The 14,303-nt window shown below is 37.3% G+C and overlaps 1 protein-coding gene across 5 annotated transcripts in view; it reads right to left on the reverse strand.

Moving 5' to 3' along the window:
- The window catches only part of ZDHHC21 (zinc finger DHHC-type palmitoyltransferase 21), a 59,040-nt gene that overhangs the window by 13,463 nt on the left and 31,274 nt on the right, over window positions 1–14,303 (reverse strand). The window lies entirely within an intron of this gene.

Raw genomic sequence — 14,303 nt, forward strand, 5'->3', positions numbered from 1 at the left:
TCCGCAGAAATACTTCCACAGTGGCCTGAAGCAAAGATGAATGGGAAGGACCCCCAAAACATAACCACCCACATGCTTTTTTAACACTGACTCAGGTCAAGGCTTAAAAGTATGCTGGTAGCAACATCAAAAATACGGAGGTCATCGAACCTAAGGAGCTTGCTTGAAACAAAGGAACGGATGCTTTTAGATGTATCACAATGACCCCCCACCAGACCCAAGCAGAAATCTGAGTCTACACCCAAACCACTCAATTCATTGGCCTGGAAAAACCTGAAATTCACCAAGACACTTACGGCGCTGTACAGCACTCAGATATTAGGGAGTCATTTCAAAAGCTCAGTGAAAAGAGCCTAACACAGAGTCCTTACAAAACATGTAAAGATGAAAAGATGGAGCTATGCGTGATACAAGAAATTAAGTGCAGTACGTTCTGCTACGATGCTGTCTGAAAGCACAAATTTGTTTCAACATGGTTGATACATGAAACAACAACTTGAGCACAAGAATTCTGTGTTTGCTTACGTGTGATTTCATCTGCGAGAAACCCTAGATGAACACGGAAAACTGCACCCGGCTAAATTAAGGCCCAAGGGAATACCCAAAACGCATGCGCACACCGAACACCTACCGACTACCACAAAGGATCGTGTGTGTTAGGAGCCACACTCATCCACGTCCGCTATTACCACCTTCCCTCAGGTTTCAGATGACTCTCCTCCCGTCACTTCCCAGCACGTCACTTACTGCAACCTGTCTGATGCCGACCGCCACAACAACATGGCAGGTCTCTTTTAAGGTAAAGTGTCAAGTTCGGTATCGTATTCATGTATTTCTTAACTATTTAACATGTGTGAAACCATGCTGCTGATTTTATTAGGTTCTGACCCTCCTGAGTGTCACTGACAAAGTTCTTGAGTGTTGTGCCTCCATCTTCCCATAAGCTCTGAGGTTTTCACTGCATAATTTTGCATAGTAGGGTGTATTTCAGAAATGCACATATGGTGTTACAGTAGAGCTTGGTGTCATAAAAATACCATATATGACCAAATAAAAAGCATCTTCCCTTCTCCCAGTGAAAAGCTTTCAAACAAATTTTGCCAGCTAGAATTTATAAATGTTGGGGATGATGAGACTGAAAGATCTAAATCTAATGTTACATTTATTCACTTGGTTGCACACTTATATTTAAGAGTATTCGTGTAAAACGGTAAAATGCTTCAAGAAATTTCTTTTTATCACTCTTAACATTTTCAAAACACAACTGCATTCCAAGATTACACACACATAATTAACATCTTCAGTACTAAATCCAAATCTTGGTCATTTAGCAAAGTTCTTCAGAGCATAACATCTTCACTTTATTTTAGATTTTTTTTTTTTTTATGTAGCACTTTTGGGATCTAAAAATTGGCTTGGGAAACTTTATCCAAATCACAAGAACCATTTTGCTATTCGAGATCTTGACGACATATTCAGTGTTATGGCTGAATGTGTCTCCCCCAAAATCCATATGTTGAAGTCCTAATTCCCAGTACCTCAGAATGTGACTGTATTTGGAGACCGGGCCTTGAAGGAGGTGACTAAGTTAAAACAGGTCCCTTAGGGTGGGCACTAATCCAATCTGACTGGTGTCCCTATAGAAACGGACACCAGGGATGCTCAAGCACAGAGGAAAGACCAGGTGAGGACACAGCGACAAGATGGCCCATCTGCAAGCCAAGGACAGAGGCGTCCAGAGAAACCCAACCTGCTGACTTCTTGCTCTTCAACTTCCAGCCTCCAGAACTGTGACACAATGAATTTCTGTTGTGTGAGCCTTCCAGTCTGTTGCATTTTCTTATGGCAGCCCTAGCAAAGGGATATCATAACTGTATTCCTTTATCATTTTCATTTTCCCCGTTTCTTGTTAAGAAATGTGCTCATGGGGCTCCTGGGTGGCACAGCGGTTAAGCGTCTGCCTTCGGCTCAGGGCGTGATCCCGGCGTTATGGGATCGAGCCCCACATCAGGTTCCTCCGCTATGAGCCTGCTTCTTCCTCTCCCACTCCCCCTGCTTGTGTTCCCTCTCTCGCTGGCTGTCTCTATCTCTGTCGAATAAATAAATAAAATCTTAAAAAAAAAAAAAAAGAAATGTGCTCATATCCAGAAAAATGTATAAGATGTAAGTTCAGTTTGGAGAAAAGTAACACTACCCTCTCAAGAATGAGAACATTTGATACCAGAGCTTTCATCTGTGCATTCGTGCCCCATCCCAGTCTCTCCCTCATCCCTACCCTGAAGGTAAAACTGACTCATTCTTCATACCATTTGGACACTACCGTGTTTTAGTTGTTTACTGCAAATACCTTCTACTCTGAGTCTACCTTTTCACTTTCTTTACGGTATATTTTGATAACTCCAAAGTTTCAATTTAATGTAGACCAACTTATCAATCTTTTCTGTCAGTGCTTTTTATTTCCTGTTTCAGAAACCTTTCCCAATCCTGAGGTAATAATGGCATTCTCCTATATTATCATCCAAAGCCTTTAAAAGCTTTATAGCTTTGCCTTTCACATTTAGGTCACTAATCCACCAGGAATTGATGTTTATTCTTTTTATGCACAGTGAATTATAGGGGTCTGAATTTACTTTTACTATATGGATATCCATTTGTATTTCCAGAAAAATTTTAATTAGTTTTTCAAATTACAATACACAGACACAGACACACACACACACACACACACACACACACTCTCTCTCTCTCTCTATTAAGCTTTTTATTTCCCCCCCAGAGGTCTTGTACTTCTTTGGCCATATTTAACTAAGGGGAACTACCTGTTTCTTGATTCTATTATAAATGGTTTTGCTATTAATTTCATTGTCTAAACGGTTGTCTACGTACACATGATTTTTCCCCTAATTTGTTAATGTGGTAAAAATACTGATTTTCTAATGTAAAAACTGCCTTTCATGCGTAAGATAAACAAAACTTGATCAAGCTGGTTACATATATATCCAGATTCAGTTTACTAATATTTTGTGTATTAGCTGTCTATCTATGTTCATAATCAGACTAGTCTATAATTTTCTTTCTTTCTTCATTATCTTTCATAAGTTATGTATTCAACATATGCTGTACACATAAGACAAGCTGGGGAGAGTTTCCTCTTTTTCTGTTCTTTTTAAAAGAGTTTGTATAAGACTAGAATTATTGTTTCCTTTCATATTTGATAGAGCTAGAACTCACTGGTAAATCTGTGAATATTCTTTGTGAAAGTTTTAACTACTCACTCATGGTTATAGAACTCCTCCTGTTTCCAATTTCTTCCTGAAGCAATTTTCTTCTTACAGCTATACTATGCTTACAGTCAGGAACTTCAGTACTGTTAAAGGTGTCAACTATCCAAACTGATGTATAAAATTAATACAATCCCAATAAAAACCCACCACCAGCAAAGCACATAGTCTAATGATGGCAGTTTTTTTTTTAACTTTACTTTGTTTGATTTGTACAAATTGCTAAGTAAGCCGTTTCTAAATTTCATAGGAATAAACAAAACACAATGAATACCATACCACTCCTACATAAAAAAGAAAAAGGTGGGAGGGTTTGATTTACTGTATGCATTCTGAATATAGGTAATATGGCCCCAAGGAGGGAGAAAATTGGTTCTTCCAAGGGGGGGGAATCACCTATTTCAATAGTTTTGTGGCCATACACAAATCAATCCTACCTGACAAAATCTAATTCCTTAGTATTTAATTTCATAGAGGGAAGGGGAGAAAATAACTAAAAAGGCTCCTGAAGGAGAAAAATAATGAAAAAAGAGGAGTCTCCACTGGATAACAAGATTTACTATAAAACTACGGTTATGACAGCATGGTACAACCACAAGGACAGACATACAGACCATTGGACTAGCAAAGAACCAGAAACAGATACACACATATATGGCGTGGTTTCTGACAAAGACGGCACCGCAGAGTGGAGTGGAAAGAATGATCTTTTTAATAAATGGTGCTAAATCAACTGGCTATCCATCTGTGAAAAAAAATGAAACCCTGACGCATACCTCATGAGAAACACGAAAATCAATTCCAGGTGGAAATGTAAAAAGTACAATACTTGGAAGACAAAATGAACCTGAAAAGCACTAACCAAAAAGGAAAAGACTGATAAGTTGGAGTAGATGAAAATTAAAAACTTCTGTTCAACAAAAAATATCACCAGAGAAAAGGTAAGCTAGAGAGCAGACGGTATTTATTACACACATACTCAAAAAAAGAGCTCAAATCCAAAACGCCCTACAATTAGCACACACACACAAGTCAAATAACGCACCCCCCCGCAAATAGGCAAAATACTTACCCAGGCACACTGCATGAAATAGGCTATTCATATCATCAGTAAACATATGAAAAGGGGCTCAACACCATTAGTCATTGGAGAAATGCAAATGAGAACACAATCAAGTACTGCCCATCGCCAGCAAAATGGCGAACTTTAAGACCTGAATGAGTATTAGTGGAGCTGTGAAGTACTCTGAACTTACATTCTTTTCTAGTGGGGGTTTAAATTCCTAGGACCACTTTGGAAAGCTGTGTAACAGTCTCTAAAGGAACACAGATATATCCTTTGAACACTATCACTTCTAGCTGCAAGTCCAAGGGAAATACATACACATATGCAGGAAAGACATGAACAAGGTTGCTTTCTGGCACCATTCTCTGTAACAGCCCCAAACTGGAAACAATGTAAATGTCCATCAATAGAATGGAAAAATAAATTGTCTTATATTAAATGAAATACAGTTGACCCTTGAACGACACCGGTTTGACCTGAGCCAGTCTACTTACATCCAGATATTTTTTTTTACTATATTATAAGTGTATTTTCTTTCCCTTATGCTTTTATTAATAACATTTTTTCTCTAGCTTTCTTCATTGTAAGAATACAGTGTATAATACCTATACAAAATATATGTTAACCGACTGTTTGTTATTGGTAAGGCTGCCAGTCAACAGTAAGACTATTAGTAGCGAAGTTTTGGGGAAGTCAAAGTTATACATGAATTTTCAACTGCACAGGGGGTCAGCTCCCCTAACCCCTGTGCTGTTCAAGGGTCAACTGCACCATGAATAAATTTATAGTAATATTCATTGCAATGAAAAGGAACTATGTCTAATAACAAAAAGAATAAATCTTCTAAGGATTGCTCGAAGATGCTTTGTGATAATTCACCAAGCTATTTGTTTTTATTTTTGTGCACACCTCTGTGTGTGTGTTTTACAATGCAGAAGGTACAGAAAATGAAATTACACTGAAAAGAAAGTTGTGACCTTGAAATACACAATATAAAAATACTTTCTTAATTTCATAAATAGAAACAAAACTCTTTTAAAATACATAAAACAAAATGTCAAATAAAATTTAGTTACATATGGCCTATGAAAGGAGAGACAAAAAGTGTCAGAAAAGTTATAGGAAAGGAAATGAGACAGAAGGAAAAAAGGAGAGAGGAGGAGTCCCACCGCTCTGTGATCTCATCTACCACTTTCTTCCTGGGCCGCTCCGATCCCACCATATTGATCTCCTTGCTATTTCTCGAACATACCAAGCGAACTTCCACATCAGGGCTGTTTACATTTGTTCTTCCTGGCAAACTCTTTCCCCAGACATCCATGTTTGCTCCCTCACTTTCTTCAGGTCTCTGCTTAAATATCACCTTATTACAGACCCATTTGCTTATTTTTATTGGGGCCTATTTGCTTGTTTTTTCTTGACCACACTACAGAAAATCCCAGCGTTCCTTACCTTCTTGGTCTATTTTATTTCTTTCCCTAGTACTTACCTCCCCCTGATACATACCTATTTCTTTATGTACTGCCTGCCAGAGTATGTACGGCCCTCGCTCGGTAGTAGGTGAACCTCTTGAGGATGGGGACTTCTGCCTTTTTGCTCAATGACGCGTCCCTGGAACCTAGAACCAGTTCTAGCTCACAGCAGGTACTCAGTGAGCATTTACTGAATGAATCAATGAAAATGTGGAAGAACGCTAGACAAAAGAGCGGAGTCTCCTCCCCCAATGTGAGAAGACGCAGAGTACTGCCTACAGAGACTGCTGCACACATGCAATGGTGGAGATCAACACAGAAAAAGAAACACACGGGCAACATGTACACACATGCCACACAAACCAACAGAGGGAGAGAGGGGCGCTTACATGGAATAATATGTCTACATTCCTATCTCGCAATCTTGTAATGCTATCGTTTAAACTTCCAAAATGTTACAAAACTAGAGAGCAGTGGGGGCATCACCTCCTGATGCAAGCTAAACAAAAATAAGCCAACAGTTGGATTTGGCTACTTATGATGTAGCAAATAAGTCTTCTAATACTTGGGTCTGTGAATTCTTTGAACTCATTTCTTTCAACAATTTTATTTTCTATCCTAATCTAATCTTCATCCAAATTCTATGATTAAATCCTATATCATATCGTTTCATATAACTATACCCATAAAATAAATGCAAATTCAAGCACAGCACACTCTGAATACCACCTCCTACCTTTGGAGCCAAACTCCCTGTAGGTCATCGATGCTAACAAATTCTCAACATCAGTGGGACCGCCAATCTGTTGACCCAACCACCATTTCACTACCTACCACTGTCTTCCTCCAACACCTTCACTTGACTCCCTGCCGTAACTTCCCCTCAGTACACCATCAACTTTCTTGACACTCGTTTTCACCATTGTTCTCCTCCTGGTTCACTGGATGCTCTTTCTTAGTCACCTTTCTGATTCCTCCTCATCTTTCTGTCTTCTAATTTTTAAGAGTGCCCTGGGCTTGGTCTTCAGACCTCTTTTCTTCTCTACGTGTACTTACTCCCTAGAAAATCTATCAGATCCCGTGACTTTAAATGCCATCTTTATGCTGAAAGCTCATACATTTATAGCTTATATCACTCCACTGAAATTGATTCCTGAATCTGTCTAGTTAACATCTCTTCTTAGATATGGATTAGGCATCTCAAAGTAAACACATAAAACCCAAATCTTTAACTTCTTCCTAAAACCAACTCTTCTGCAGGCTTCTCCATCTCAGGAGGTGATAGGTCTATTCTTCCAGTTGTGCAGGCAATGAAACCTTGGAATCATCTTCATTTTATCTCATACCCCACATCCAAATCATCACCAAATCCTTTAGCTTTTCTATAATGGCCCACTTCTGAACACTTCCACCACTCCCACAATCACCTCATGTTTGGACTACATTTTAATAGTCTCGCAACTAGTCTTACTGCTGCCATCCTTGTCCTCCCTCAATTTATTTCCCAACGATCAATTTTCTTTCTAAAATGTAAATGAATTTGTGTAAATATGCTCAAAACCCTCCAATAGTTTCCAAAGTCCCAACCACCAAACATCCTTAAAAAACCCATCTCCAACCTCTAATTCCATCCCTCACTGCTCTCAATTCAGCTCCTCCTACCTTCTCCCCAACTTGCTCCACTCAAGGTAGACTGGCCTTGTTACTGTTCCTTGAAAATATCAAGTGTGCTCCCACCCAGGGGGTCTTGGCACTGGTTCTTTCCTCTCCCTCGAATACTCTTCCTCCCAATATCAGTGACTTGCTTGAGTTCCAGGTCTCTGCTCAAGTGTCAGTACTGAGAAAGGTCTTTTCTGACTGTATCATCAATCATTAATCTCTATCCCTTACCCAACTGTAATATACTTAATAATACTTTTTTGCATGTTATGCATTTGTTTATTGCCTGTCTCCTCCAATGAGAATATAAGCAAGAACTTGATTTTACTCACTGCTGCATCGTCAGAGCCTAGATCAGGGACCAAGACACACAGTAGACACCTAACGAATATTTGTTAAATGCCTAAATAAGTGTTTTCCATAATTTCTAGAAAACTAAGCATGTTTTACAAATATAATTTTGCATTATTATAAAATGGTAAGTTTTTAGAGCACCAGTAGGAAGCAGCTTTTATTTATAAGCTATTATTTTAAGTATTTTCTGTGTTTTTATGAGGCTAATCTGAAAATTAACGAGGTCTGAGATGTTTAGGACCCTCTTCTTACTGAGAAGGTTCTCCTCCTCAGCACAGCTGATACTCGGGGCTACATCGTGCTCCGTCGGGGACCGTCCGAAGCCTTGTAGGGTTTTTAGCAGCAACCCTGGCCTCTAGCAGCAGATGCTCGATGCACTCCCCAGATCTGTGACAACGAACAAATGTCTGCTGACGTGACCAATGTCCTCTGGGGGACAAAATCCCCCGCTTTCCCCCACTGCACTGCTGGAAGGGCTTCGGTTTTCACTATTTTTCAAAAATGAAAATAGCTTGTATCACAACTGAGGTATTTAAAGCATACAGATTTGAATTTTCAAAATGGCTTCAAAACCAGCTTCCCTTGCTGAAGTCAGAGTCCTGCTACATCTGTATAGTTATCAGCACTTCTGGGAATAAGCCTGAGCTGAAGTTCGATCACAATATCCCAAAGAAGTTACAGGACTATTCTGCACATCCCTCTCTCACATCCGGCCCCCAAGTAAAATGCACTTTTTCAGTTTTGTTAAACTCTAACGGAAATTAATATCTAAATGAAAAAAATCATTATTCACACCTAACTAACGGCTATCAGAGGGTTCAGGATGATATGTGAAATTCTGACGCAGATATAATTGCGGTTTTCTTGGGAGCAAACTGCACTGGCACCTGAACGCCAGTTTCATGGCTGAGGGTAAAATATTTTAGAAAAACCATTTTGTCTGCCTTCCCATATTTTAAGAGTAAAAACTAAAATTGGAGCAATAAAAAAAAAAAGATACCATATTTTCTTGGTACATTTACCACTTAACTTATGATGTTCGGTAAAAGATGAGTGAGATGGGTACCTGAGTGGCTCAGTCAGTTAAGTGTCTGACGCTTGATTTCGGCTCAGATCATGATCTCAGGGTCATGAAATCGAGCCCTGCATGCGGAGCCTGCTTGAGATTCTCTCTCTCCCTCTCGCTCTGCCTCTCCCCAACCCTGTGCACTCTTTCTCTTGCTCTAAAATCAATCAATCAATCTTTAAAAAAAAAAAAAAGATGAGTGAGACAATAAAATTGCTGCTAGGCTGTAATCATTTAAACTCAAAGTGACTGCACCATTCTTAGAAATAAAAACTGCTAAATCTTTTATGCTATGCAATAATATTCATAAATAATTAGCTATATAAACAAATTTACTGAAGACATATATTCAGTAGACCTGGGATTGCAGGGCAAGGTCAAGAATTATTATAAGGTTTCTGTGTTCTATGCAACACTAAAAGCACAGGATATGTTGACACATTCAACTGACAACTGTTAGAATAATAGGGTATTCTTTTTAGTTTTTTCTGAACTTACAACCCTGAGATGGAGACCTGACCTGAAATCAAGAGTCGGGACACTTAGCCAATTGAGCTACCCTGGTGCCCCAATAATAGGGTATTCTTAAGCTGGTTTTTTTTTTTTTTTGCTATGAATATAAACTAATATATATCTGACACTATTACTTTAAAGCAAAAAAAAAAAAATTACCAAGGGATGATATCTCTACTACCATTTCAGGATGCATGCACAAAAATGCCAAACTACCATCATATTAGCATTAAAAATAATTTTCTTTTCATTTTTTCTTAATTTCTTACTATTTTTGTCTCCTCTCAACTATGTTTCCCCAAATCCAAAAAGTTAAATACATATTTCAGTGATTTTATCCATTCTAAAGTGACCACGGTAAATAAATGAATGACTTTACAAATACTAAAAAACAAAGGTTATTGAGTAAAATCTAAAATACTTTTTAAATAGCAATAAATAATAGAAGTACTCAGGACACTTTAAGATTGATTATATAGAAGGAACAGAGATTTACCAACATTCGAAGCTACCTGCAATCAAATCTTCTGGCCTTTTCTACTCTTTGTTAGCCAAAAAGCTACACAACTAATTCTGTGGCATTGTTATATCTGACATCGAATCCTTAGCAACGCTATTAGATATGAGCTAACTGGAATAATAATAATGTATCTTCCTAGCTGAAGACTTGGCTGGACTGCTAAACATTATTTCTTTTCCTCTTCTGAATATTGGCAGCGTGTACTTTTTGAAATTCTCTCCCTTCCTTCTCCCTTCTGTCACTCTCCGCATAGCCTTAAATGCAGTTAATATATTAGCTTTGAGCCTTCCCCCAAAAACAGGTAAAAAAGAATCAATTACAAATTATCTGAATCCACTCCATCCAAAAACAATGTAAAAGATGTCACTTTAGAACTAACGTGGTATGATACACTGATCAGCTACAAAATCTCTACATTACTAGCTACGGATTATGGATTCCAAAAAGAAAACCACCTCAGATTTTCTCACCTAGAGAGACAGTATTGCCTACAATATGAGATTGCCAGCAGGTACCTATTGTTAAAAATATTTAAACCACTATAATGCCTTTTTAGAATGTCTATTTTGACAGTCCTCATATTAGATAAGCTACTAAAAATGGGTCGCCTCAGTGAAAAATGAAAACAGCAAAGTATGAATTCACCAATCAGGAGATTCAATGAGCTTTCTCTAAAGAATAGATTTTTGTGACACTTCGGCATTTTTTTAAATCTGTATTTTTTAAATTAACTGCTACAATATTGTTTAAAAAAAAAAATCACCCCAATGCTACAATATTGTTTAAAAAAAATCACCCTAGGGAAAATTACAAAAAGTACAAGAGCATCCTTGTATGCTGACTGACTTAGGGACAGACAGAAATGGGCTGAAATCATACCCCTGCCAAGTGGTAACTCTCGGACTAGACAAGTTTTGGACCTGTCTAACTCTTAGTCACCTTCTCTGTACAATGGGAACCATACTGCTTACCCTCTCAGAGATATTTTAAGTGAGTTGGTATTTCCCACTAATCAAATGCTTACAGATCCAGAATAACAGAACGTAAAATTCATGAAAAATATGACTAACGATATATTCATGAATCCATGAATAATAAATTTTTAAAAGCACGCTAAGTAAAGTGATACCTTCCTTCATATTTAATTATAAAGCTATAATTTTCTAATGTTGCTTTTGGTAAGCTAGCATACAATAAAATGAAATACATTATACTGTAATAATATACCAAATGACTAGGCATTTGCTTATAAATATTTAAAATAACAATGTGGAAAATAGTCAAATACAGACCTTGGTCAAAGAAAATTTTCTTTAATACCCATTTATTTTATTCATTTAAAATGCCAAATCACTGCCAATCTACAGGTCTTAAAATCTTTAAAATGATTTCATCCCAATAACTACTTAAAATGAGACATTAGTTTCAAGAGGGATTTTAAAAAGCAAAAGTTAACACTATATTGGCAAACTAATTTGACATCTTACATTTGAAAAACTTATCCAAATAAACAACTTGCTTTCTTTCAACTCTCTCCTCTCCTTGAGCTTAACCAAAATACACCAGTTTTCTACTGAATACAGGTTGAGTGCCATTACAAAAAAGTTTAAATGGCAATCCATTTCTTCTTTTGTTTAATAAATAAACACTCTTACCTTAAAAACAAACAAACGAAACAAAAACCGAAGGAAGAGTTGTTAACACTCTCTTTTCCCACCCAGAGAACAAGCACTTGGCCTTAGAATTTGGCTAGAAAAGATACTATGCTGCCATCTATCAACCTGAAAGGGTATAAAGAACACAAACTAAAGCTTTCACTTCCTTTGACTGACAGAAGAACACAGGGTCAAAGTCCATGGCATCCCTTAATTGTGCTAATATTTCCACAAGAAAGATGCAGAGTGATCATTAATACAATCTCCAAAGATAATTAGGGACATCTGGGGATCTTTATTTCATATCCCAAATAATTGAAAGGGTAACAATGTGAATTAACATGTTTCTGACACTATCTGGCCAGCTTTCCACACAAAGGGAAGAACTGGTTATAGTTTTGTTTGTTTTACAGAAAAATAAAAAAGACACAGGCAAAAACAGAAAAAAAAAATGATGGGGCAGGGCTGTTTGAAGAATATTCCACTACAAAATGTTATTTTTTTTTTAATGTCAATGGTAATAATGGTGACTTTTGTACTGAAATTACTTGTAGTTTTTTCTACATTATGAAAAAATACAAAAAATGTCATCATTAAAAGAACTGCTACAGTAAGAACAAGGTCCTATTATTTCACCTTAGAAATATCTGCTATACAGTGTATTAGTATTTTAGAACAGATTTGACCTTATAACCAATTATTTCAATTATTGCCTCTAGCCCTTAGTTGTTCTCTTGTCCAACAATGACTTCCTTCATCTCCTCACCTGGCTAATCTCTACCTATACTGAAAGTCCATCCCAAGCCTCGTTCCCTACAGCACAACAGTTCTCAAACCCTATAACCAGAGCTGCACTTTTTGCATAACTCCACAGGATACCCTTTACATAGACTATGACATGGGTGTTGCCTCCTGGAGTTGCACAGCCAGGCGACATACATTAGAATCACTTGGGAAGTGGGGCATCTGGGTGGCTCGGTCAGTTAAGCATCCGGCTGCTGGTTTTGGCTCAGGTCCTGATCTCATGGCTCCTGAGATCAAGCCCCGAATGGAGCCTGAGCTCAGAGGGAGTCTGCTTGGATATTCTCCCCCTCTACCCCTTTCCCTGCTCATTCTCTCTCTCAAATAAGTAAATATTACAAAAAAAAAAAAATTAACTTGGGAAGAAATTTTTAAACAAAATGCTGCTGCCAATTCATCTGTGAGGGAAACAGTTTTATGAGACTCACCTCAATAAGAACACCACTAAAAGCCACATAAAATCCAATTAATTAATAAATAAACAACTGACTGAAGACAGTGGGAAGCAGCCAAACTAGCCATGGCTTACAGGACCAAGATCCGGAGTATAGAAACGCACTAGGTGAGTCTTAAATTCTGCACTGATTTTTACCATAAGGTAATTCATAACCAGTATGAAAGGTCAAGCACAAGCAGAGGCTCGGAGCTGTCTGTAATCTCACAGAGTTGGGGAAAGAACAAGGAAAAGGCATGATCCACAGAAAACACCTAAATTTTTCAGCTGAGACTCATGAAGGGTTACATCATAAGAGAGAAGGAAAACTGAAAGTAGTCCTTCACAAAGACAAAGCCCCTAAATCATAAATCCTTACAAAACTTCAATAAATGTAATAAATGTCATGTTCAAAGGAACTGCTGTATTAAGACCAATGTTCTGTTATTTAACCTTAGAAATATATGTCATAGAAACCCTTGGTTGGATCAAGATGAGCCTTCTCTTTATTGCCCAGCCAAAAAAAAAAAAGAAAAAAAGAAAAAGAAAGAAAAAGGAATAAATCGTATCTTGGGGGGAAAAAATCAACCAGCTGTTCTACAGTTTGTCATATAAAATGCCTGGTATCCAACAAAACCTATCAGATATGTCAGAAGAAAGGACCAAATATATGGAAACTAAGAGAGAAAGAAAAAAAAGTCAACAGAAACAGACCCATAAGTAGATCCCAATGCTGAAATTGACAGACATAGACATAAAAATAACTTTACTTAAAATATACAAAAGTATAGATGACAAATGGAGAATTTCACTAAAGTGATCTATGAAAAAGTTATCAATGAAAATTTTGAAAGTGAAAAATAGAACTGAATTAATAACTCAGTAGAAGGGTTTGATAGTAGATTAGACAGAGCAGAAGAGCTGATCAGTAAACCAGAATAAAGGTCAGTAGAAAATACCTACTCTGAAGCACAGAGAAAAAAAAAAGAAAGAAAGAAAATACAGAAAAGACTGAAAGGTATGCAGTGCAGTGAGATCTCATGTACATAAAATCAGAATACCAGAAATGCAAAAGAAAAGTTTGGCAGAAGCAATATTTGAAGCAACATAGGCCAAGAAATGTTTGTAACTTAAGAATGACATCAAGCCAGAGATTCAAGAAATTATATAAACTCTCTCAAAGAGGAAAAATGCAAAGAAAACAATGAAGCACATCACAGAATAACTGCTAAAGTACAAAGACAAAAAAAAAAAAAAAAAGGAATTCCAGTCCAAAGTGGTGACATACAAGCCTCCCGAACTCAACTCTTTTCATGGACACACTGAATCTACTCTGCTACATATGGAACAATTCTCTTTGAAAGAAATCCAGAAACTAGCTGAGCAATTCCTACACAACACAACTATAGAAAATCATCAAATCACAAAAGAAGAGAGCAAGAGAAGAAGAAAGGAACAAAGAATTATAAAATAGCCAGAAAAC

The sequence above is a fragment of the Ursus maritimus genome, unplaced genomic scaffold (assembly GCF_017311325.1).
Source record: "Ursus maritimus isolate PB19 unplaced genomic scaffold, ASM1731132v1 scaffold_17, whole genome shotgun sequence".
Taxonomy (NCBI): Eukaryota; Metazoa; Chordata; class Mammalia; order Carnivora; family Ursidae; genus Ursus; species Ursus maritimus.